General features: G+C 35.1%; 1 protein-coding gene across 1 annotated transcript in view; it reads left to right on the forward strand.

The window, feature by feature from the left end:
- The first annotated feature begins 11,723 nt into the window (after positions 1–11,723).
- The window catches only part of plum (IgSF transmembrane protein plum), a 499,814-nt gene continuing 486,143 nt past the window's right edge, over positions 11,724–25,394 (forward strand). The window contains exon 1 of the mRNA XM_075291754.1: positions 11,724–12,400. The gene's annotated coding sequence lies outside the window, so the exon portion shown is untranslated. The remainder of the gene's footprint in view (positions 12,401–25,394) is intronic.

The raw sequence follows: 25,394 nt of genomic DNA on the forward strand, positions 1-25,394 counted from the left end.
CATCGGATATAATTTCTTTAAAATATAGATGATCTATATTTTATTGGTATTTTGTTATTTTTCATGCGGAATAAATTTGGAAATACCAGGTGATATTTCATCTGGCCTATAAATTCCCACTAATCAAAGCGTATGAAATGATTTTCCAGCGGTAGGATTGATATCTAGTTTTATCTCCCTTTATTTTCCTGGAATATACAAATTTTCCGTGGTACTTTAAATTTCAAAACTGTTTGAAGGACTATTTTGAGAATAAAGCTATTCAGTATTCGGTTATAATTTCCCTTGCGATAAATTATCGTACAGCCTCCACGTTATTGCCGGTAAATGGCTCAGCTTTCCAGGAAAATGTGATTGCAATAGAACTTCTAACTAGAGGTGTGCGCATGACTGAAATTTCACTCACACTACGCACATTCACGAAGCAAAATGTTTAGCCACGCAAGCTCACGCACGATACGTGTGGTAGCCAATGCCACTCACGCACATTCACGAAATGAAAATCAGTACTCACGCACGAACTAATTTTAAAGACTCACGCACGATTCACGACAAATTCACGAGACTCACGACATTTTCCAAACGGAAATCAGTTCGAGAGCTAAATTAATATCAGTTAACATACGAATATGAATTAATGCCTATATTCATAATAATTTACTGTAGGTTTATCGAAGTAATAGTAGGTTTAAAGTTTATGTTAACTTTTATGAATATGGGGGTAAATCTTTACTTTTTTCGTGAGCGAGATTTTGCAGAAATTTTATTCACGTACATTTTATTTCTCACACACGCTCACGCACGACATATTTATTTTAGTCCCATCTACGAGAGTTGCTTTGGATTTTGTTCACGAGAGTTGCTTTGGCTTTTGTTCACGACTCACGTGATTCACGCGTGTCACGAGAATTTCGTGTTACGCGCACATTTCTATTTCTGACATCTATAAGCTGAATGTTGTGTAATGGTCTTTCGGTGTTTTTATGTTACTCGGACACTGGATGCTAATACATCCTTAGCATGACAGCCTCAGAGGTTAAGGCTTATTATAAAGGGTGATTCTTTTGAGGTTAGGATTTTCATGCATTAGTATTTGACAGATCACGTGGGATTTCAGACATGGTGTCAAAGAGAAAGATGCTCAGTATGCTTTGACATTTCATCATGAATAGACGAACGATCTGCCACAACGTCGAATTTTCAGTGAATGGGCCCTAGAAAAGTTGGCAGAAAATCCGCTTTTTTATCGACAAATTTTGTTCAGCGATGAGGCTCATTTCTGGTTGAATGGCTACGTAAATAAGCAAAATTGCCGCATTTGGAGTGAAGAGCAACCAGAAGCCGTTCAAGAACTGCCCATGCATCCCGAAAAATGCACTGTTTGGTGTGGTTTGTACGCTGGTGGAATCATTGGACCGTATTTTTTCAAAGATGCTGTTGGACGCAACGTTACGGTGAATGGCGATCGCTATCGTTCGATGCTAACAAACTTTTTGTTGCCAAAAATGGAAGAACTGAACTTGGTTGACATGTGGTTTCAACAAGATGGCGCTACATGCCACACAGCTCGCGATTCTATGGCCATTTTGAGGGAAAACTTCGGAGAACAATTCATCTCAAGAAATGGACCGGTAAGTTGGCCACCAAGATCATGCGATTTGACGCCTTTAGACTATTTTTTGTGGGGCTACGTCAAGTCTAAAGTCTACAGAAATAAGCCAGCAACTATTCCAGCTTTGGAAGACAACATTTCCGAAGAAATTCGGGCTATTCCGGCCGAAATGCTCGAAAAAGTTGCCCAAAATTGGACTTTCCGAATGGACCACCTAAGACGCAGCCGCGGTCAACATTTAAATGAAATTATCTTCAAAAAGTAAATGTCATGGACCAATCTAACGTTTCAAATAAAGAACCGATGAGATTTTGCAAATTTTATGCGTTTTTTTTAAAAAAAAAGTTATCAAGCTCTTAACAAATCACCCTTTAGTACATAATCGAACATGTCTTTAGTCACTTTCAAATTGGAATGGCTCATATGGAATGTTTGAACATACATGGTTATAACCATGTTCATTGTGGGCAAATAACATACAATATTGAACATAACATACCCCCATCCAACATGATATTTGAAGAACTTTTTGAGAGATGAGAAATCCGTGGCATAGCAACATTGAGTACAAAAGCTCACAATGTCATACAAGTGGTAAAAGGTGGTGGTCAGTGTTGCCAGTATTTTCCCGACACTTGTCCCCAAAATAGAACGCTTTCGTTCCCAAAAGTCCCTAATTTAATTTAAAATTCCCCACAATAATCCCCAATAAAGTTCTGGCAAGTTTATTGAAAAAATGTAAAGGAAAAAACTCTGCTGTAGAAAATTCGTAATAATTTTACAATTGAAAAAAGTAGGCAATTTCAGTTAAACCAGTTTGCGAGTTACAATAATATGAAAATTTAAAAATTCAAAACCAGGAGACGGGTACTCAAAATATCATCCGATAAAAGCCCTCATGAGAATTAATTATGGGTATAAAGAGTCATCGAATTTTTATCTTATGAAAATCGTCTTCTAAATGTTCGAATCGAAACTCAGTTCTAAATAGTCAAGAAATAATATTGGAAGATCGATCAAAAGGCGTTGTTGCGCTGATATGAACTCAATTCTATATGTATGGGATATATTTTAGAAATGAGCGATGAACGCAGATACGCGGGCAGCACGAGTCCTTACGCAATAATTTCATAATAGTAAAAAATTCTTAGGAAATAGAAAATTATAAATGCCGTGGAAAAAAGAAAAGTTTTATCTTTACTTCTTCAAGCTCTTTTTCACGGATGTACATCGCTTCTGTAACATATATGGAATTTTCTTTGTGTATATATATTTTTAAGGCGCCAATTGGTTACTCCCATTTTGTTACTTCCAGCATACTCTCTACGTCTCTCTTTCTAAACACATATATGTTTATAGGCTATTTCTAAATTAACATATGTTAGCATCCAAACATATTATATTTACAAGCACTTTATGTCCCAAACATAATATGTTGTAACATATGAACACATATGTCCCAAACATGTTATGCTAGTTTATGAACATTATATGCTTGCACTCAAAAATTGTGTGTTGAAAAATCCAAACATATAATTTTTACATCTAAACATATAGCCTTTTTCTTCCGTGTAGGAGTAAAGAATTTCATATAAACTATAATTCTAAACTTTATTATACTGAACAGATTTCGAAAATTCCCTACAAAAACCCCCAAATTTGTGGAAATTCCCCACCAAATCCCCAAGTCCCCAACTCAAATATTTGGTCCCCATCCACGAAAAAATATCCCCGATTTGGGGTAAAATCACCAATACTGTCAACACTGGTGGTGGTGAATGCGTTATAGTGATGGGCAGTGTTGCCAAAATTTTTCATTTCAATTTTGCTCTTGTGCAAAAATAAGGATGCTTTTGTACCCAAAGATTCTAAATGAAGTGTTGTTTTTCTTTCTTAATAATCGGTTCACTACAACAGGATTTTATTCTACCAGAAAACCCGCTTTTAAACAAAAATTATTATAATAGTTTGCTATGCAAAATTCCACTTTTCACAGATATAACGACATCATCAGCATATTTACATTTGTCTTGCACAGATAGGTGGAAGTGTTGGCTACGATTTACTTAGTAGCTTACATCGAACACATTGTTTTATTTATAGCAAGTTGATCAGATATCTATAATTAGATGTATTACAACATAAATTACATCATTCCATACGTTATTGCGTATGATTAACCGTTTTATTAAACAAGTATACGCTCCGAAGAACAGTCACGAAGCAAAAAAAAAAAGTAAGTAAAGTAGTGACTATGAGTCAAATATTACATTTTCCTTTGAAAACCCGGCCGTCGTAACCGGTTACTTGAAAATATGATATATAGAATTTCAGGTGGAATTGATGAAAAATCGGTTCAAATGGTACGCCTCTCGAAGTAAAAGTTAGAGTTTATACATATGGAGACAAGACAATTCGGGAGATCGATTTATATGGGGGTTACAGCAAAACTTGCTCGGATAGCCATCGTATTCGGCATACCTATTTATGGACCTAAAATGCCTCTAGATTTTTAATTTCAGTCTAATGCCTAGTACTAAGTTCGTTTATGCGAAAAACGAATATCTTCATATATCACCGTAAATAGGGTCTCAAACCCAGGGATGTTAACTTATTTATGCGAAATAATATACCTGCCTATTTTTTCGTGCGAAAAATCCAGGGTTGTATAAATATTTGCTTTAAAATGCTCAAAACAAAGATTTCGCATTTATTCCGCGCTAACCTTTTTTATATGAAGTATAACAGTTTTTCTCGTGAAAACGCGATCTTAGTACTAGGCTTAAAGGTAAGTACTATGTTCGCTTTTCGCGTTGAAATTTTCGCGGTTACTTTATTAAAACGGTTCAAAATAAAGCAAATAGATTAACTCAATTGGTGTGCAGTTTCTTGTTCCTCTAGATTTCGGCAAGACTTTACAGGAATATGTCCATTTTCATTTATAATTTTCATTATTTCAGGAAAAGTAATCGCGAAAATAAAGTGATTTTCAACTCGAAAACCGAACATAGTACCTACCTTAATCTGATAAAAATTGCCGTACCCATGAAATCAAATCAGGTATAACCATAAAGGTTATACCAAATAAGAGTAAATTAAAATACAATTTCAAATTGCTATCACATAGCCCATTCACATTAGGCTCGAAAACTACTAAATGTGGATTAGAAATCCGTATTTACACCCAAAGAAAAGTAGAGTTCTAAAATCAAGTTTCATACTAAGTTATACTCATATTAAGTACAGAGTTTGCTTATTTGTGCAATTCAAGTACCTAAAGTTTGATTTAAGCTTGTTTTGATTTAAAACAAGAAAATTGTTACTTAATTCGGTTGTGAGAGAGTTATGAGATCGCAAACTAAAGTTTGCTCTCCTCGATACTCTCATAGATTTTCAACCCCCGAAAACTGTTTTTTACTTACATGTACGGAGAATTATCAATTTAATTTTTGGCTTTTAGTGTTAGTGTTGTTGGTTGGTTTGCATTTCGTTTGTTATCTTAAGCCGACTATGGCTTAAAATAAGAAAAATTTAACTTGATATTCTTTTATGAGTGATAGCAAATCAGTATAAAGGTTTTTGGTTTAAGTGTGTTCGCATGTATGAAGCATTGTGAGTGTGTAATGTTGGTCTTCGAAATTGTATTTCTTGGCTTCGCTTGCATTTTGTTTGCGATTTTTATACCCTTCACCACTACTGTGGTACAGGGTATAATAAGTTTGTGCATTTGTATGTAACGCCAAGAAGGAGTAATCATAGACCAACCTTTTATTATACGGATCGGCTTAGAATTAAATTCTGAGTCGATTTAGCGATGTCCGTCTGTCTGTCCGTCTGTCTGTCTGTCTGTTGATGTATTTATGTGTGCAAAGTACAGCTCGCAGTTTTAGTCCGATTGTCCTAAAATTTGGTATAGGGTCCTGTTTCGGCTCAAAGACGATCCCTATTGATTTTGGAAAAAATCGGTTCAGATTTAGATATAGCTGCCATATATATTTTTCACCGATCTGGTCATAATTGGCGTGTGTATCAACCGATCTTCCTCAAATTCCGTACATCCGAATATTTGATGGGTCTCGAAAAACTTGCAAACTATCAGCCAAATCGGTTCAGATTTAGATATAGCTCCCATATATATCTTTCGCCCGATTTACACTCATTTGCCCACAGAGGCCAATTTTTTGCTCCGATTTAGTTGAAATTTTGCATAGGGAGTAGAATTAGCATTGTAGCCATGCGTGCCAAATTTGGTTGAAATCGGTTCAGATTTAGATATATCTCCAATATATAGCTTTCGCCCGATTTACACTCATATGACCACAGAGGCCAATTTTTAACTCCGATTTAGTTGAAATTTTGCACAGGGAGTAGAATTAGCATTGTTACTATGCGAGCCAAATTTGGTTGAAATCGGTTCTGATTTGGATATATCTCCCATATATAGCTTTCGCCCGATTTACACTCATATAACCACAGAGGCCAATTTTTAACTCAGATTTAGTTGAAATTTTGCACAGGGAGTAGAATTAGCATTGTAACTATGCGTGCCAAATTTGGTTGAAATCGGATCAGATTTGGATATATCTCCCATATATAGCTTTCGCCCGATTTACACTCATATGACCACAGAGGTCAATTTTTTGCTCCGATTTAGTTGAAATTTTGCATAGGGAGTAGAATTAGCATTGTATCTATGCGTGCCAAATTTGGTTGAAATCGGTTCAGATTTGGATATATCTCCCATATATAGCTTTCGCCCGATTTACACTCATATGACCACAGAGGTCAATTTTTTGCTCCGATTTAGTTGAAATTTTGCATAGGGAGTAGAATTAGCATTGTATCTATGCGTGCCAAATTTGGTTGAAATCGGTTCAGATTTAGATATATCTGCCATATATAGCTTTCGCCCGATTTACACTCATATGATCACAGACGCCAATTTTTAACTCCGATTTAGTTGAAATTTTGCACAGGGAGTAGAATTGGCATTTTTGCTATGCGTGCCAAATTTGGTTGAAATCGGTTCAGATTTAGATATAGCTCCCATATATATGTTTTTCTGATTTCGACAAAAATGGTCAAAATACCAACATTTTCCTTGTAAAATCGCCACTGCTTAGTATAAAAGTTGTAAAAATGACTCTAATTTTCCTAAACTTCTAATACATATATATCGAGCGATAAATCATAAATTAACTTTTGCGAAGTTTCCTTAAAATTGCTTCAGATTTAAATGTTTCACATATTTTTTTACTAATATTGTGTTCCACCCTAGTGCATTAGCCGACTTAAATTTTGAGTCTATAGATTTTGTAGAAGTCTATCAAATTCTGTCCAGATCGAGTGATATTTAAATGTATGTATTTGGGACAAACCTTTATATATAGCCCCCAACACATTTGACGGATGTGATATGGTATCGAAAATTTAGATCTACAAAGTGGTGCAGGGTATAATATAGCCGGCCCCGCCCGACTTTAGACTTTCCTTACTTGTTTTTTAGTATTATTGTGTGTTTTGACCATAATTGACAGCGAATATTTATTGTCTCCTCACAAGGAAGATAAATTAAAAATATTAAAAAAAAATAGAAGTGAAGGCAGCATACAATATTTAAAAGGTAAGTAATATTAAAATTTATTATTTTAAAACGTGTATTTCCATATATTGCATGGAATTTACATTGATTGTGCGTATGTACATCTTTACATTTAAGATACGACGTCGCAGCTCCTCCAAAAGTTCAACAACCGAATTATCAGAGGTCTTACAAAGTGAAAATTGGTCCCCTCAGTTTTAAAGGAGCGTGAATGGATTGGGCCGACGTATGTGTAAGTAGAGGCCTTATATATAAGGCAAATGATAGTTGAAATCTAGTTAAAGTGGATTTTGAACACTTTATCCAATTCAACTTTATGAAAATAGAAAAAATAAATTAAAAAGCAATTTCATTTTACTATCTTACTCAACAAATGATTTTAAGGATTTTCAAATAATAGGTGTATTTTCGCATCCATATGTTGATTCTCTTTTGCTTCACCTTTAAAAGAAATTTTTGTGGACTTGTCCAAAAGAACTGCATCGGAAGTGGCAAAGAGTTGATGGGGGATTCCGAGATGCGCTTTAAAAGAAATGTTTGTGGAATAACTTCCAATTTTTTTTTGCTGGGTTCCCGAAAAACAATATTATGAGCGCTATATAAAAATCAACATAAACGAATAAATAGCGTATTTGTTAAAAGGTGTAAAACAACGACAAATTTCAACTATATCTGATAAAAACTTTGACTCGTAGATACTTCAGAAATAAAATCCAATGAATCACAAGATCATTTCGATGCTGTGGGAAAAAAGGCCTACTAAAATCATATACACCAAAACAGCGGCTAATATAAACCATATTCAACAAATGAGTAAGTAGAGGTGTGGACGTGAGTAATATTTTACTCACGCTCACGCACACTCACGACGGAAAAATCTTACTCACGCACGAACATGTCATGACTCACGAAAATACCGCGACTCACTAAACATATCGTCACTTACGAATAATTTTATGAGTAATTTACCTGAGGGACGTATCTGAAATCATGAGCACGATTAGAATCGAGAGCGTTATTAAACTCCTATCAATCTAGGTGTCACTAAAATTGTAAATGAATTTAAGTCTTAAACGTTTTATGTTGGTGAGAGGCATTTTTTTCGTGAGAGTAATTCGTTACTAACGCACACTCATGAAAATATTATTTTCGTGACTCACGCTCACGCACGACATTTTGGTTTGTTAATCACGTTCACGCATACTCACGCCGTTGCCATGAGCGTGACTCACTACAATTTTCGTGAGGCACGACAATTTCGTGTCACGTGCACACCTCTAGTAGTAAGTAAAGAGAACGATGGATTTAAAATGTTTTGTAAATCGGATCAAATTTTTTGGGGCTAGGGGAACGAATCAGATTAAAAACATGACTTCCACAACACTAAGAAATCTATATAAAAGAAATATTAATCTTAAATCTTGCAATTTGTGACAAATTTAATTTAGATAGCTGATCGAAACTGTAGCACAAATTACATTAGAATACTTGTTTTCGGAAGGGGTCGACTATATTATACCCTGCACCAATTTATAGATCCACATTTTCGATACTATATCAAATCCGTCAAATGTGTTGGGTGCTATATATAAAGGTTTTTGTCCCAAATACATACATTTAAATTTGACTTGATGTGGATAAAATTTTTTAGACTTCTACATAATCTATAGACTTAAAATTTAAGTCGGCTAGTGCCTTGGGGTGGAACACAATGTTAGGAAAAAATATGTGAAACATTTAAATTTGAAGCATATTAAGGCAAAAGTGTATTTATGATTTATCGGTTGATATATATGTATTCGAAGTATAAGAAAATTTGAATTATGTTTAAAAGTTTACGACTTAGAAGTGGCGATTTTACAAGGAAAATGTTGGCATTTTGGCCTTTTTGCCGTAATCAGAAAAACATATAGATGGGATCTAAACCGATTTAAACCAAATTTGGCATCATAGTTACAATGTTAATTCTCCCTTTGCAAAATTTCACATTAACCCTTTCACTACCGATGTCCACCTGGGAGGACATGATTTTGAGCGTCGATTATACATTATCCTTGTATGCTTTATTTAAAATTTTTATTGGAGTATGTTAATTAATTTACCAGTTTTTAGTCGAACATGTGTTTCTTCAATTGTATCCAAGTTTTTTTCTATGGAAAAAGTGAAATCCCCATTTTTTGTAATTTCTGATATTTCCCTTGAGTAAATAAGATGTCCCATTTAACATACATCCATGTTTACATAATTGTACTTCCAAAATTTGTTGTTTTGTACTATATAGCACAAGAATACACTAGTTCTGAAAAAAAAAATAATTTTGCAATGGCTACTTTTAATTCGGTAGAGAAAGAGTTAATCGGATTACAAATTGGACCATTGTTGTCATATGAGTGTAAATCGGATGAAAGATATATATGAGAGCTAAATCTAAATCTAAACCGATTTCAGCCAAAATTGGCATGTATATCGAGAACGTTAATTCTACTCCCTATGCAAAGTTTCACGTAAATAAGTAAACTATTGGCCTCTGTTGTTTAATGAGCGTAAATCGGGCGAAAGATATATATTTGGGAGCTATATCTAAAACTGAACCGATTTCTTCCAAAATCAATAGGGTTCTATTCTGACCCAAAACACATACTTGTGCTAAATTTGAAGTCGATTGGACTAAAATTGAAAATTGCGGTCATGAACAAGACATCATGTGTCTATCTCGTCTCCTTCTGTGTGTTGCAATCATATGCACTAACTTATAATACCCTATATATAACAAGTATATAAAGCACTAAGTTCGTCCGGGCCGAATCTTAAATACCCACCACCATGAATCAAATATTATAGAAAATTTCAGAGGGATTTGATGACAAGCAGATCAGTTCAACCAGTACACTTCCCGAAGATAAATTCAAAGATTTTACCCATGAAGACTAGATCAGATTCTGGATTTATAAGAACAATATTTGTTTGAGTTTGAGTTTGTTGCAAGTGTGCAAGAAAACGATGAAATAACGCCTTGATTTAAAATCTAACATCTGTAGATTTTTACCCCCATTATTTAAATGATTACCAGAAGTAAAATCTGGAAACTATAATTCAGTTTCAAGAAATTTCCATTATCAGTGCACATGGACCGATATTCACCATTTTCGGCACACCTCTATATGTTCCTAAAATACTTCTAGATTTAAAATTTCATGCAAATTTGAGAAAAACTATGGCTTCTAAAAGCACAAGAAGTAAAATCGGGAGATCGGGCTATTTGGGAGATAAACCAAAACATGGACCAATACACGCCATTTTCGGCTCTCATATTTAAGGTCCTAAAATACCTCTAGATTTCCAATTTCAGGCAAATTCGATAGAAACTAAGGTTTTTATAAGCCCAAGACCCAAATCGGGAGGTCGGTTTATATGGGGACTATATCAAAACCTGGACCGATATAGCCCATCTTCGAACTTGACTGCCTGCAGACAAAAGACGAGTTTGTGCAAAATTTCAGCACGATTGCTTTATTATTGAAGACTGTAGCGTGATTACAACAGACAGACAGCCAGACAGACAGACGGACATGGCTATATCGTCTTAGAATTTCTCCCTGATCAAGAATATATATACTTTATATAGTCGGAAATCGATATTTCGATGTGTTACAAACGGAATGACAAACTTATTATACCCCCGTCACTATTCTATGGTGGTGGTTATAAAAAGGGTATAAAAATTAAGTTTGGTTATCATTTTTCTTCGAAACAAATTATCAATTTGTGCTTGTGCTATTATTTCCACGATTAAAATGTCTAACCCACAATTATCTATCTAGGCATTTCTCTGCATTACATCTGTTTGGACAATTGGCGCTTTTTTACACTTATAGTGGTAACACTGTATTATTTACACACTCGCGTGGGGATAACAACAACTATGTTGAGCTTGCAATTCGAGAAAAGAATGAACCAAAACAAAATATTTAAAGAGAGAGATAAACAAGCGTTAATTTTGCACAGATACACACACACACGTACGCACCAACGCCAAAGTTGAAAACATGCCGAAATATGCAAAGAACGAGAAGAGACAAAAAGAGTGAATTAAGTTATGCCGGCATTCAGCAAAAGCAAGCATAAAGAGCACAACGAAACATCAAGTCATTCATAGAATGCTAACGAACGATGAAACGAAGGAAACCACTCAGCCAAGAACATCATGATGGCGCTGACTGAGCTATACTATTGTTGTCATCTCTACAGAAAAAAGTATCTAGATACTGGTGCCACCATGCTACTCAATCCAAACGAGGCAAAAAAGGAGGAAATAACGACAATAACGACAAAGGTTTGTGCTTACACTTTGATACTGTCACTACTACAATGGCGCCGACGCCGCTGTTACGGCCTTCAACAACGGCGTTTGGCAAAGTTGTAGTGAAGTGGCGCTGTGCAGCATGCGTTGCGCGTCTATGAAGTCTTTCAAATGTTTGGCAAGTTCAGTTCATCGACGGCATACAACGCGTTTAGATGGAGTTTATCATAATTTCTCCCCGCAAATCGAATCGTCGTTAGTGTGATATCCAACATTCATTGCATTTTTTATTGTCTAAAAAGGAAGTGTTTTAATAATAATAATGTGAATTAACACAACAACAAAAAATTTAGTCTTCAGCCTAAGCTCAATGAGTTTTAAATAAATTGTGAAAAAGAATTTGAAGAATTTAAAAAAAAAGTAAAGAGTGTGATTGAATACAAAAAGGAAACGAGAAAAAAACACTTTAATGCGAGATCAGTCAATTTAAAAATTATTAACAAAAAAAAATCAAATAACAAAAATCAAACGAGTGCATTCTTAAAATCTATTTCAAATGTACAAAACTGAAAGAAATGTAAATAAAATGGAAATATCTGAAATGTTTTGTATTTAACTGAAAAGTATGAGATTTAAGTTATTTTTTTAAATACAAAAATGTCATCCAAAAAGAGTGTATTTTTTGATGTGAGTAGCAAATGTAAAAATATAAGTGGAAAAAAAAAATAATAATAACCTAAACAGGGTGTGTGAAGGCGGCGCGGCAGTGAAGACCCAAAGTATGCTTGGCGTGTAGATTCATTGTCGACCGTCTCGAGTGTGCGTTTGTGTGTGAGCCTGTGTTTAAGTTAGACTGTCTGCGGTGCAAGGAAGGTGGCATTGCTCTGTAAGTGTATAATACAGTGTTGCCGATACGTTTGTTTTTTGCCCCCCATTTAGAACGTAGATCTTTAAGAATTATGAATTTACTTTCAATAATTGATTATTTGAATATGCATGTTATTGTTACATCTTATATAGTCGGGCTTAAATTTCAATGAAAAAACATTATTTTCTTCGCGATCATAAACAATTTTACACGACAACCGTCCTGTTGTTTATATGCTGTTTATAATTTGTTATGAATATGGACATTATTCTGTAACTTACACGAAGAGAAGAAACATGGTTGTGAAGATAATATTCGAATAAGAAAATAATACAGTTTGAGGTTTGTTCTGGTCATCATGTATAATTTTCAACGCAACCATGTTCGTCCTGTAAACATGGTGCTAATAAAAATAACGTGTTTGTCATTTAAGATGCTCTAGTCTTCATGAAAATATTTTCATACGAATTAAAACATTCGGGTGTAATATAATTCGTTATGGTAATTCAAAAATTCCCAAAGACAATACACAAAGGAAGATAGGAAATTGGCTACTGGGGAGATCAAACCAGTTACGGCGTTAGTTTCATACTTTTCGTTTATCGAACCAAACCCGTATACGACAAGTATTGACATAGCATTAAAATGCAAATAAAAAGAAATTAGGTGCACGAAAAAAAATTTCCATAAAGGGGAAAATGTAATTTGTTTTGCTGTTGCCTAAAATTTAGGAACAAATCTACTTTAGCACAAGTTGTTAAAAATAAACAATTTTTTTAAGTGTAGGAGAAGGGATTTCAAATCGAAAATGTAAGTAAAAAAATTGGCGGAAAAGCCTAGTTTTCGAGATATCGACATCTGAAATCGGTATTTTTCATGAAATTAATAAAATTCCGTTTTTTGCGTATTTGGTAAAAATAGTAGGTTTTAAGCAGAAAATATAAAGTAAAAATTTTGTCGGAAGAGCGTAGTTTTCGACATACCGACTATTTAAAACTGGGTATAAGTGGCCGGCCTTCGGCCGGGATTTGACACTTTCTCCTATGGACAGAGTCCAAAGTGGGCTAACGCGAACCCAAAGAGGATAGATAGCCGGCCTTCGGCCGAGGTTTGAGACTTTCTTCTATGGACAGGGTCCGAAGTGGGCTAACGCGAACCCAAAGAGGATAGGTAGCCGGCCTTCGGCCGAGGTTTGAGACTTTCTCCTATGGACAGAGTCCAAAGTGGGCTAACGCGAACCCAAAGAGGATAGGTAGCCGGCCGTCGGCCGAGGTTTGAGACTTTCTCCTATGGACAGAGTCCAAAGTGGGCTAACGCGAACCCAGGACCTTTCCGGGTCCATGTTATTCTAAATATATTACTTTTAGGATGATTATGGGCGATGGATACTAAATCCAATATACGTGGCAATGAAAACTTTAGGGGTCCGTAACTCCGAAAATATGTCTTTCCGCCAAAAAGTGGTATATTACATTTTGTGTTTAGAATCGAAAAGTCTACACGCTGGCCAAAAATTGGACCAATCGGACCATTTGTACTAAAGTAGATTTAAGCCTAAATTTAACATTGTTTCATTAAGAAAATTAAGTTTTTCAATTAAATAATAACGAAACACAAATAACAAAAAAAAAAATTACAAACATGTATGGAACTAACATGCTAAATGCAACATTTGGTATGACGCAAGCCAATTTCCTATCTTCCTAAAGTTTATTGCCTTTGCTTTTACCCAGTTAAACAAAAATAATATGGTTGTTAAATGTTGTGATTTTTAAGAGCAGTTTTTTATTTCAATTAAGAGAACATGGTCATTGTCAAGAATATTATGATCTTTATGACTTTTATTCCCGGGAAAGCGTTTTTTTTTAATTTCCCGGGATCCCGCCCACAGACAATCTTCCCTTGACATTTGAACCAATTACAAATTAGCCAAGGACTGAGGTTCTTACACGCTAATTGGAGGTTTAACAATGTATTTTGTGCTAACCTTTTACATCAGCCCAAAAATTAAAAAAAAAAAACGAATTTCGGTTACGAATTTAAATTTAAATTAAATAATAGATTTCATAATAAAATATGACATATTCATACTACATTAAAATTCATTGCAATAATTGTGAAAATATTTTGAAATTGTGCAGTTACAAACGTGGGTTATATAAGGAAAACTGTAGCGTCTTATAAAACGATTAACCTTCCGTTAAACAAATTGGGAGCCCGTTAGATTCAAAGCTAGAACCCAGATTATGTATGCCTAATAAAGCAACTTTTACTACTACATATATTTGGAATGGTGTGACAAAGAGATTTTAGAGCTTGATTATTTTGTTTCTTGTTCGATCTTTTTCAGTTTAAATAAAATTCTTTATTTTGTCATCCGTCCTAATATTTCGCAATTTTCGTTGAATTGCTTCATCAGAGGTGTATGATAAATAAATCACTATACACAAAATTCTTATTAGAGCATCACTGCTCTCGTCAACTTTCGCTATTGCACTTTTTAGAGCGCGATAACGCTCAGTCACAACACTTATTTGGAAACACTCAAATGGGAAGCCCTACCTTACCCGCCGTATAGCCCAGACATTACTCCTTTTTATGACCACTTGTGCCGATCGATGACGCATGACTTGATTCGCATTTTCGTTCTTATAAGGAACCCAAAAATTGGATCGATTCGTAAATTGAGTCAAGTAAGTTTCCAGAAAGATGAGAAAAAGTAGTGGCTAACGACGGACAATAACATACTTCAATTGATCAGTCTGTTACAATAATAAATTCGTATACCTGTATTCATAATAATTTATTGAAAGTTTATGGAAGGAATTTGTATGGTAATAGTAGGTTTAAAATTTACGTTAACTTTTATAAATATGGAGGATAGACGTTGAAAAAAAATCCCGCTCCATACATTATAAAAAAACACAAAAACAAAAAGAAATTTAGGATTTCTTTCCCAATATCCTGTACTCAAAGCCTAAATCTAAAAATGAATGGCATCCTATGTACACTGAAAAAACAGTGAACTCACAAGAAAGAACAATTTTAGTTAATTTTAGAAAGTTTAGATTATTTAAAACAAAAAATTAATTAAACATTATTACAAACGCTGACATCACGCCGATATCACAAAAACAAGTAAATATTTTTTGACAAATTCAACAAAATTTATTAGATATAATTAATTTTTTTTTACTTGTTCAAGAAAATTTTGTTCTTTGAAGGAAGAAATTGGAGTTTAAAATTACAAGATGAGCGCATTTGTGGTAAAATTTACAAATTTAAAGAAATAATGAACTATTTTGTAAGAAGTACGAATTTAGGAAATCTTTATGCTTTATTTTTCCCGTTTTTTTAGTTCATTTAACTAACGTACGCAAACAATTATTAGAGTAAAGGAAACTTTCTCCAAGCATAATAACTCCATGAACTATAATAAAGTTAAATTGTCTTTAGTGAAATAGAGGGTTTACTGTTTTTTGAGTGTATAGCGTGATTCCTCTCTTCTTTGGCTTGGAATCCATACCAAACTTGTTAAAGATAACATTTTTGGTACTGCACTGCAAAAATATTTACGTGTTATTAAAGATGACACAAGCTAAATTTTAGGATGCATAATTTACAAAATATTAAGGACAATTTTTTTTTTAAATAATGAAATTTTAATTACACTGAAAAAAATATCGACCTATGCAACTTAAATTTTAGGAATCGAAATTTACCCAAAGTTAAGGACAAAATTCTTTAAAATAAGGACAAAATTCTTAAAATAAAATTTTCCGTCTCTCTTCTGAAGTTGTAGATCTTTGAAGTAAGGCAAATTTTCCTTAAAATAAAGAAAAACATTTTTAATTTAAAGAAATCGTCTTTAACTCAACTGGCATATTGCATTTTTAAATTTAAAATAAAATCGCTTCAAATATAGGCTAAGACTTATTTTAAGGATTTGCATCTTTGGTTTAAAGTTTTTTTTTACTGTTTTTTACTTTGAAGAGCCTGTCATAATTTGGATTTTAAATTGGAATTTGTTTGTACTTAAATACCTTTATTAATATATCGCAAAAAGAGGATAAAAATTCGATGAATGAGATCTGTATTTAATTTTAATTTTATTTATCCTAGATTTAAAGCCAGGGAGGTCCGTCAAAGATGTCTTTATTTTAAAGAAGCCGCATCTTTGGCTCGGAATCAATACCAAAATCCTTAAGGGAAGGTCAAAATCATTGGATCCAAGTAAACTTTTTTTGAGTGTAAAACAAAGTTTATAATCTATGCTTCAAAAATTATTTTTATTAAATTTAGGACACAAATTTTAGAAATTTGCGTCCCTCCGTTAAATTTGTACGTCTTTGAACTAAGGCAAATTTTCCTTACAGTAAAGAAACACATTTTTGATTTAAAGAAATCGTCCTTCAATTAACTGAAATTTTGAATCTTAGATTTAAGAAAAAACACTTCATATGTAGGCTAATACTTATTTTGAAAATTTAGCATTTTTGGTTTAAATTTTTTTCGGAATATAAAGCCTGATAAGTCGCTGAAATGTCTTTATTTTAAAGAAGCCACATGTTTGGCTCAGAATCAATACCAAAATCTTTAAAGGAAAGTCAAAATCTTTGGATCCGAGTAAACTTTTTTTGAGGGTGGATACGATTTTTTAAGTGTATAAGTGGTGTCTACTACCATGTAACACGTCTCTTCTTCTTCTCCTTTTAAGGAACAAAATGACGTTTTTACAAGAGATTTTTGAAAACTTGAAAGTAGTTAATTTTTTAATATGTTTTCCCTATCGTCAGTAAAAAAGAAAAACCCTACTCGGTTCCAAAGAGTTTGTCTTTAAACTAATAATTGTGATATTGATTCCGAGACAAAAAAGCGGGGAATTGAAGTATGGATACCTATAAGATACTATTCTCTTTTAAATTTAACTTTTGCGATCTCGTCTTGTGTTTAATAAACGTGTACACGACAACTTAAATTTTGACTTCAAGTAAAAACTTCTTTAAAATAAAGTATTGAATAACATCTCATATTTCGGAGTCAATATACAAAACTACAACAAATTTAATGGCGATTTCATTAAGTTTGAATAATTTTTAAAAATTCTAAGGACATTAAATTTTTTTGCCTCACTAAAATATTTTTTTTTCAGTGTTTGAAAGGTATTTAGCCAAATTGGAACAAAAATTATGGAATTTCTCTTAGGGATTTGGTTTTCTGGAGATTTCAATTCCAATGGTAACACTGTTGTCAATGGATGCCTATGTGTAGCTGTGTGTGTGTGTGTAAAATTGAAATTGCGTCGGAATCAAAGTAAAGCTTTACCCACAACGGCAGCAAGTTACGGCGAGACCAACAAGAAAAAATAAAATCCCGTACATCGCAGTTATGTACAAAAGCACAAAACATACACACATATGTATATTTGCATCTATTCAATTGTTTGTTTGCAATGGTAGTGTGCTATGTGAGTGTGTGAACATACCACGATAAATACCAGACAGACGGCAGTATGAAAAGCCGGCTACATCATAATGAATGATAAACGAGAATAACAAGAGCGTGTGTGCAAAAGGCACACATATACAAAGGGGGGCCCACAATATCGAACGCCACAACAAAACGCATAAAAATAACAACAAAACAAAGCAAAACAAAGCAAAACAAAACAAAAATAACCGTAAATACATCGAACTATGACAATGAGAAAAAGGATCGATAGAATACAAACTTCAATAACTACGAATAGAAGGAATAACGACAAAGGAGGTCGCTGTGGCGGCGTTAGTGACAGCAGACAAGCAGGAAAAAAGAAAACAAAACGTGAAACAAAAATGAAAAAAAAAAAAAAAACACAAAAACAACGCCAAAGCCCAAACACACAACGCAATAACAAAATCACAAAGATTTGTATTTTCCCCTGCCGCCAAAAATGCATTGACATATTATAAAGGCTGTCAGCTAGATACAGAAGCTCTGGATTGTATAAATTTGGGTATCATCTCTCAAATAAACAATACAAACAAAAGCTAAAACATATTTCATAGCACAAATAAAAAACAAAAAAATCGGGAATGACATAATTGTCTAAAATTCCTTTATCTGCAAAATAAAGAATGACGAGTGATTATTCTCTATAAGGCAGCGTGTACCCTGTCCATAGGCAGGGGTGTTACCATATTTTTAGAAGAATTTATAAAGTGCTAAAAGAAGAGTTTGCTTTTCTGACAAACGAAATTTTTGACAAACGAAGTTTTCCTTCAAAGCGAAACAATTTTCCTTTAATACAAAAAAAAGAGTGATTGTTGTAACACTTGCCATGAATTCGGGTTTATTTGCTGCTTTACAAATTCGAGTCCAAAATTTCGTTCCGGAGGAAAGTATTTCTTCTTTGAACTGGTTTATAGGAAGAATGAACTATCTTGGGGGAAAATTGAACTAAATTGTACTCCACATTTTGCGATTTCCACAAAGCGTTGTTAGAACCAGGAATTTTTAATGCCCTAGTGTACTTTTTAATTACAACTCATAAAATAACACCCTTTCGTAGGAGAAAAAATGATCTACAATTAAAGAAAAAATCATTGGCGCCATACTAACAGGTTGGCTGATAAGTCCCCGGTCTGACACATAGATGGCGTCGCTAGTATTAAATGCATATTATTTTTATATAGTACCAACCTTCAAATGATTCGTGTCAAAATTTGACGTCTGTAAGTCAATTAGTTTGTGAGATAGAGCGTCTTTTGTGAAGCAAAAAAAAAATGAAAGAAAGGAATTTCGTGTTTTGATAAAATACTGTTTTCTGAAGGGAAAAAATACGGGGAAAGCAAAAACTTGGCTTGATAATGAGTTTCCGGACTCTGGGAAATCAACAATAATTGATTGGTATGCAAAATTCAAGCGTGGTGAAATGAGCACGGAGGACGGTGAACGCAGTGGACGCCCAAAAGAGGTGGTTACCGACGAAAACATCAAAAAAATCCACAAAATGATTTTGAATGACTGTAAAATGAAGTTGATCGAGATAGCAGAGGCCTTAAAGATATTCCTTTGATATCGTGTTGGTCATATCATTCATCAATATTTGGATATGCAGAAGCTCCGTGCAAAATGGGTGCCGCCCGAGCTCACATTTGACCGAAAACAACAACGTGTTGATGATTCTGAGCGGTGTTTGCAGCTGTTAACTCGTAATACACCAAGTTTTTCCGTCGATATGAGACAATGGACAGTCTGCCAATCGACAGTCGGCTGATTGGACAGCGACCAGTGAACCGTCTCCGAAGCGTGGAAAGACTCAAAAGTCCGCTGGCAAAGTAATGGCCTCTGCTTTTTTGGGATGCGCATGGAATAATTTTTATCGATTATCTTGAGAAGGAAAAACCATCAACAGTGACTACTATATATGGCGTTATTGGAGCGTTTGAAGGTCGAAATCGCGGCAAAACGGCCCCATATGAAGAAGAAAAAAGTGTTGTTCCACCAAGACAATACACCGTGCCACAAGTCATTGAGAACGATGGCAAAAATTCATGAATTGGGCTTCGAATTGCTTCCCCATCCACCGTATTCTCCAGATCTGGCCCCCAGCGAGTTTGTCTTGTTCTCAGACCTCAAAAGGATGCTCGCAGGGAAAAATTTGGCTGCAATGAAGAGGTGATCGACGAAACTGAGGCCTATTTTGTGCCAAAACCGAAGGAGTACTACCAAAATGGTTTCCAAAAATTGGAAGGTCGTTATAATCGTTATATCGCTCTTGAAGGGAACTATGTTGAATAATAAAAACGAATTTTGACAAAAAAATGTGTTTTTCTTTGTTACACCGGGGACTTATCAGCCAATCTGTTATGCCCCGAATGAGTACGCGAAATAAAGTGCGGTAATGTTACTTTTCATTTTAGAAAAATTTAGATGATCAATTAGCGAAGAAGGCGCTTCGACATAGGTCTTTGTAGATCTAAAATACTTCCAGATTTCCAATTTCAGGCAAATCGAATAGAAATTCCGGTTTCTAAAATACATTTACAGTTCTAATTTCAGGAAACCGAATAATAACTACGGTTTCCAGATGTGTGTGAAAATAAATTATAATGGATCTCGTTATAAAATCACAAAATGAGCGCCCCCTATATGTCAAATTTGGAACTAAAGTTACATTATAATGGATTTATGGTCAAAAAATAATTGTAACAAAATGCACAAAACGCGCAAATTAGTTAAGATAATATATCAAATTGTATAATATAGGTCGAACTCTATCCAAAAAGGTGTTCCAATACTCCATAACAATCATTGGTATGGAGATATATTACCTTTTATACCTTGTGTCTCAGAAAGCAAACAAACAAGTGTGGGCTGTCAAAACCTACGGGGACTGGAAGTAGAAATCGGGATCTATTCAAAAACACAAACCTTGTGTTCCAGACCCGCTGGGGAGCCGAGATATTGGCCACTTTGTGTTAGGGCCACTCATCCTGGAGAGAAATTTTCAAATTTCATCCAAATGGAAATATGTGGGCTGTCAAAACTTACGGGGAATGGAAGTAGAAATCGGGATCTACTCAAAAACACAAACCTTGTGTTCCAGACCCGCTGGGGAGCCGAGATATTGGCCACTTTGCGTTATGGGCCACTCATCCTGGAGAGAAATTTTCAAATTTCATCCAAATGGAAATATGTGGGCTGTCAAAACCTACGGGGACTGGAAGTAGAAATCTAGATCTACTCAAAAACACAAACCTTGTGTTCCAGACCCGCTGGGGAGCCGAGATATTGACCACATTGTGTTATGGGCCACTCATCCTGGAAAGAAATTTCCAAATTTCTACCAAATAGAAATATGTGGGCTGACCAAACCAACGTGGAATGGAAGTAGAAACCGAGATCTACTCAAAAACACAAACCTTGTGTTCCAGACCCGCTGGGGAGCCGAGATATTGACCACATTGTGTTATGGGCCACTCATCCTGGAGAGAAATTTTCAAATTTCATCCAAATGGAAATATGTGGGCTGACAAAACCAACGGGAAATGGAAGTAGAAATCTAGATCTACTCAAAAACACAAACCTTGTGAAAATAAATTATAATGGATCTCGTTATAAAATCACAAAATGAGCGCCCCCTATATGTCAAATTTGGAACTAAAGTTACATTATAATGGATTTATGGTCAAAAAATAATTGTAACAAAATGCACAAAACGCGCAAATTAGTTAAGATAATATATCAAATTGTATAATATAGGTCGAACTCTATCCAAAAAGGTGTTCCAATACTCCATAACAATCATTGGTATGGAGATATAGTACATTTTATACCTTGTGTCTCAGAAAGCAAACAAACAAGTGTGGGCTGTCAAAACCTACGGGGAATGGAAGTAGAAATCGGGATCTACTCAAAAACACAAACCTTGTGTTCCAGACCCGCTGGGGAGCCGAGATATTGGCACACACACATATTTCCATTTGGATGAAATTTGAAAATTTCTCTCCAGGATGAGTGGCCCATAACGCAAAGTGGCCAATATCTCGGCTCCCCAGCGGGTCTGGAACACAAGGTTTGTGTTTTTGAGTAGATCCCGATTTCTACTTCCAGTCCCCGTAGGTTTTGACAGCCCACACTTGTTTGTTTGCTTTCTGAGACACAAGGTATAAAAGGTACTATATCTCCATACCAATGATTGTTATGGAGTATTGGAACACCTTTTTGGATAGAGTTCGACCTATATTATACAATTTGATATATTATCTTAACTAATTCGCGCGTTTTGTGCATTTTATTACAATTATTTTTTGACCATAAATCCATTATAATGTACGCTCATTTTGTGATTTTATAACGAGATCCATTATAATTTATTTTCACACACATGGTTTCCAGAAGCTCAAGAACGCAAATCGGGAGATCAGTCTATGTTACAAGGGGGCTATACCAAACCATGGACCGGTATACATCGTATTCGGCACACCTATTTGCGGCTTAAAAATACATCTAGATATCCATTTTCAAGAAAATCGGATAACAAATGAGTTTTCTAGAAGTCCAAGCAGTTAAACCGCAGATCGGTCTTTATGGGGCTATACCAAAATATGAACCAATACACACCATATTCGCCACACCTGGTCCTATATTACCTCTAGATATAAATTTTCCGGAAATTCTGATAAAAATTGCAGTGTATAGAAGCCCAAGATCGACGAATACTCTGAACAAGAGGAATAGAAAAGGATAATAATCCTTCCCACAAGACTGGGTAGGAGTAGTGCCTCAAGAGTTTTGGTTACTGGTGAGAGAAGGGTAATCGGTCTGTACGATTTACCCCAACATTTTTTCCAGACATAAGGAGGGTATAAGGAGAGATTCCAAGGACAGTTTGAGGTGTTTGGTCAAGTATTCAACTTTCAGTATTCCCAGCATTAGCATTGGTCTGATGACCTTGGTAACTTCGACTGTAGTAAATTGTGGTATATCGCTGGTTCGGAGACCACGAATGCGACGAATGAAGACAAACTGTCGTTTGAAAAATCTAGCGCATCTCTTTGGGTGTCACAGTTACATTGCCAAAGGTAACTGAGACTCCATCATCCGAGTTTGAGAGGGCTATTCACTGTTGACCACAACTTACCTCTTCCTGTGCCTAAGTGACATTGCTTCAGGTGCTCTAGGTTAGGTTAGATTTGGTATAGTGGCAGCCCGATATTTCAGGCTCACTTACCATAGACTATTTACTCCATTGTTATACCATAGTGGCGAACTTCTCTCTTATCACTGAGTGCTGCACGATTCTATGTGTTCTACGGTGTTCCACATTGCGCTGAAACCACTTAGAAAAGCTTATTACCAGCATTTCTGAGAAGGGATAATCCACCGCTGAAAAACTTCTTTGTGTTTGGTCGAAACTGGGTTTGAACCCAGCACCCTGTGTATGCAAGGCTGGCATGCTAACGATTTAATCACGGTGGCTCTAAGGTTTTCTAACCATTTGTTTCGCTTGTGCTCGTCCACTATCTTACTAATCTCTAGATCCAGTTCCTTGATTATAGTATCAACAGGGTTAGCATGACGGCTTTCATCACGCTCGTCTGTGAGTCTAGACGCTTCTGTTCGGAATTTGGTCCTCACCTAGACAATTCGGCCAGCGGATATGAAGCGAGCGGCAGCAGTATAGCAAACCCTCTGGGCAATATAAACATGAGAGGGGGCGGGAACTCATTGAAGCGACGATCTGTGTATTTTTCATTATGAGTCTTCATAGCCTGTGGTAAACTTCCCTCTTATCACTGAGTGCTGCCAGATTCCATAGCCAAGGATCCTCTTTTTTATGCAAGAGTCCGAATAACGTTTGTCATTACGGTGCTTCGAAACACTCAGAAATTTCACAAGCAATAATCCACCGCTGAAAAAATGTTGGATGTTCGTTTGAATCCGGGTTGATCCCAAAATTTCGTTTACTTTTGTTTCGCTCAACCATTTTGCGGTATTTTATCAACACTTTGGGATTTTCCAACACTACCAGTATTATTATAACGACTTTTCATGCTCTACACAAACATTTTGTTCATTCTGAGGTTTTTGAGCTCGCCACTACTGGTGGTATTTTTCCATTCCGAATGTAAAGCAATCGCATAATTACACTTGAAATCTATCAAGAACGCAGGAATTTCTAGGATTCCTAGAAATTAATTATTGCTTCCAGATTTTCCGGAATAGTGATACATTTTTTATTGTATGTTCTCTCCATGACAATCAAAACAATTGTATATTTAATCATTTTTCTCTCGAAAAATATATGGAAATTATTTAAATTTTCGATATGGCATGGTTGAATTTATCCCCATTTCTACATTACTTCCCTATGCCTATCTCTTGTGTAGACACATGCCTACTACTATGACGATGATGATGATGATAAAATTAAATTTGTGTATTTGAGAAAGTTTCCTCCCATGAAAGCTTCGTGCTGCTGTTATTTGGCATTGACCCTGAACAGTGGCCATGGATGAGGTCATTGCTTGCCAAAAGTTTATGTGCGATGGTCACTTCATATAGGGTGGGAAAAATATAGATATTCTGTTTGTTTTTACAAAAATTGATTTATTTAAATTGATATAGATCAATATGGATGTAATATTTAAATGTCTTAAACATATACTAAAAGATAAAAACATTGCAATGAAAACTTGTAAAATCGTTACAATAAAATCGAAGTAAATTTTTTATTGATTTATTGTCTGATGACATAAAGAGACATGTGAATTGTACCCCATTGTTTGGTTTACTTAGTTTTGGATATACAACGAGGGTTGCCTTGGGGATTAGAGAACAAAACCAAGTATTAATCAACGAAAATCATTTTATTGTTTTTTTCAAAATATTCACCATTGAAATCTATCAATGCGTTTGAATCAATTGTCGAAGCACTTTTGCCATCCTGATTGAGGTATCTCCAAAACATGTATTCTGAACGCATCAACCGTTTGAAGTCATTTGGTGCCAATTCAGGATTATACGGCGGATGACCCATCAAATCGATGTGCTTGTGTGCTCAACAGGTATATACGGCCCTAAGTTCAGCCAGGCCGAATCTTATGTACCCTCCACCATGGAGTGTGTTGAATGTTCTACTAGAGACTGTCATCTACAATCAAGTTAATTGGGTTGTGGTAAGAGTTGCCGATGGCAAGGTATCTTAGCATTGCCTTAGTCCATATGGAGGCAGATTAAATACCTATATACGCCAATAAAGTTCTTGACCGGTTTATAAAGACGAGCCCGTAAATAATTATGAACCATATGAACCAATTTTAGTACGTTATTTAGAGGGCTAAAGTTCAACCGGATCGGATGAAATTTATTCGTCAATGAGACTCCAAAAGTCAAATTTGGGGATCGCTTGATATGGGTGCACGATTAGTAGAAAGCATATACTGGAATCGCGTATCAAATTTCAACCGGATCGGATGAAATTTGCACCTCCATGAAAGTCCGGAAATAAAATCTGTGGAGGACC

Source organism: Haematobia irritans, chromosome 1, assembly GCF_050003625.1.
Source record: "Haematobia irritans isolate KBUSLIRL chromosome 1, ASM5000362v1, whole genome shotgun sequence".
In the NCBI taxonomy this organism is placed as follows: domain Eukaryota; kingdom Metazoa; phylum Arthropoda; class Insecta; order Diptera; family Muscidae; genus Haematobia; species Haematobia irritans.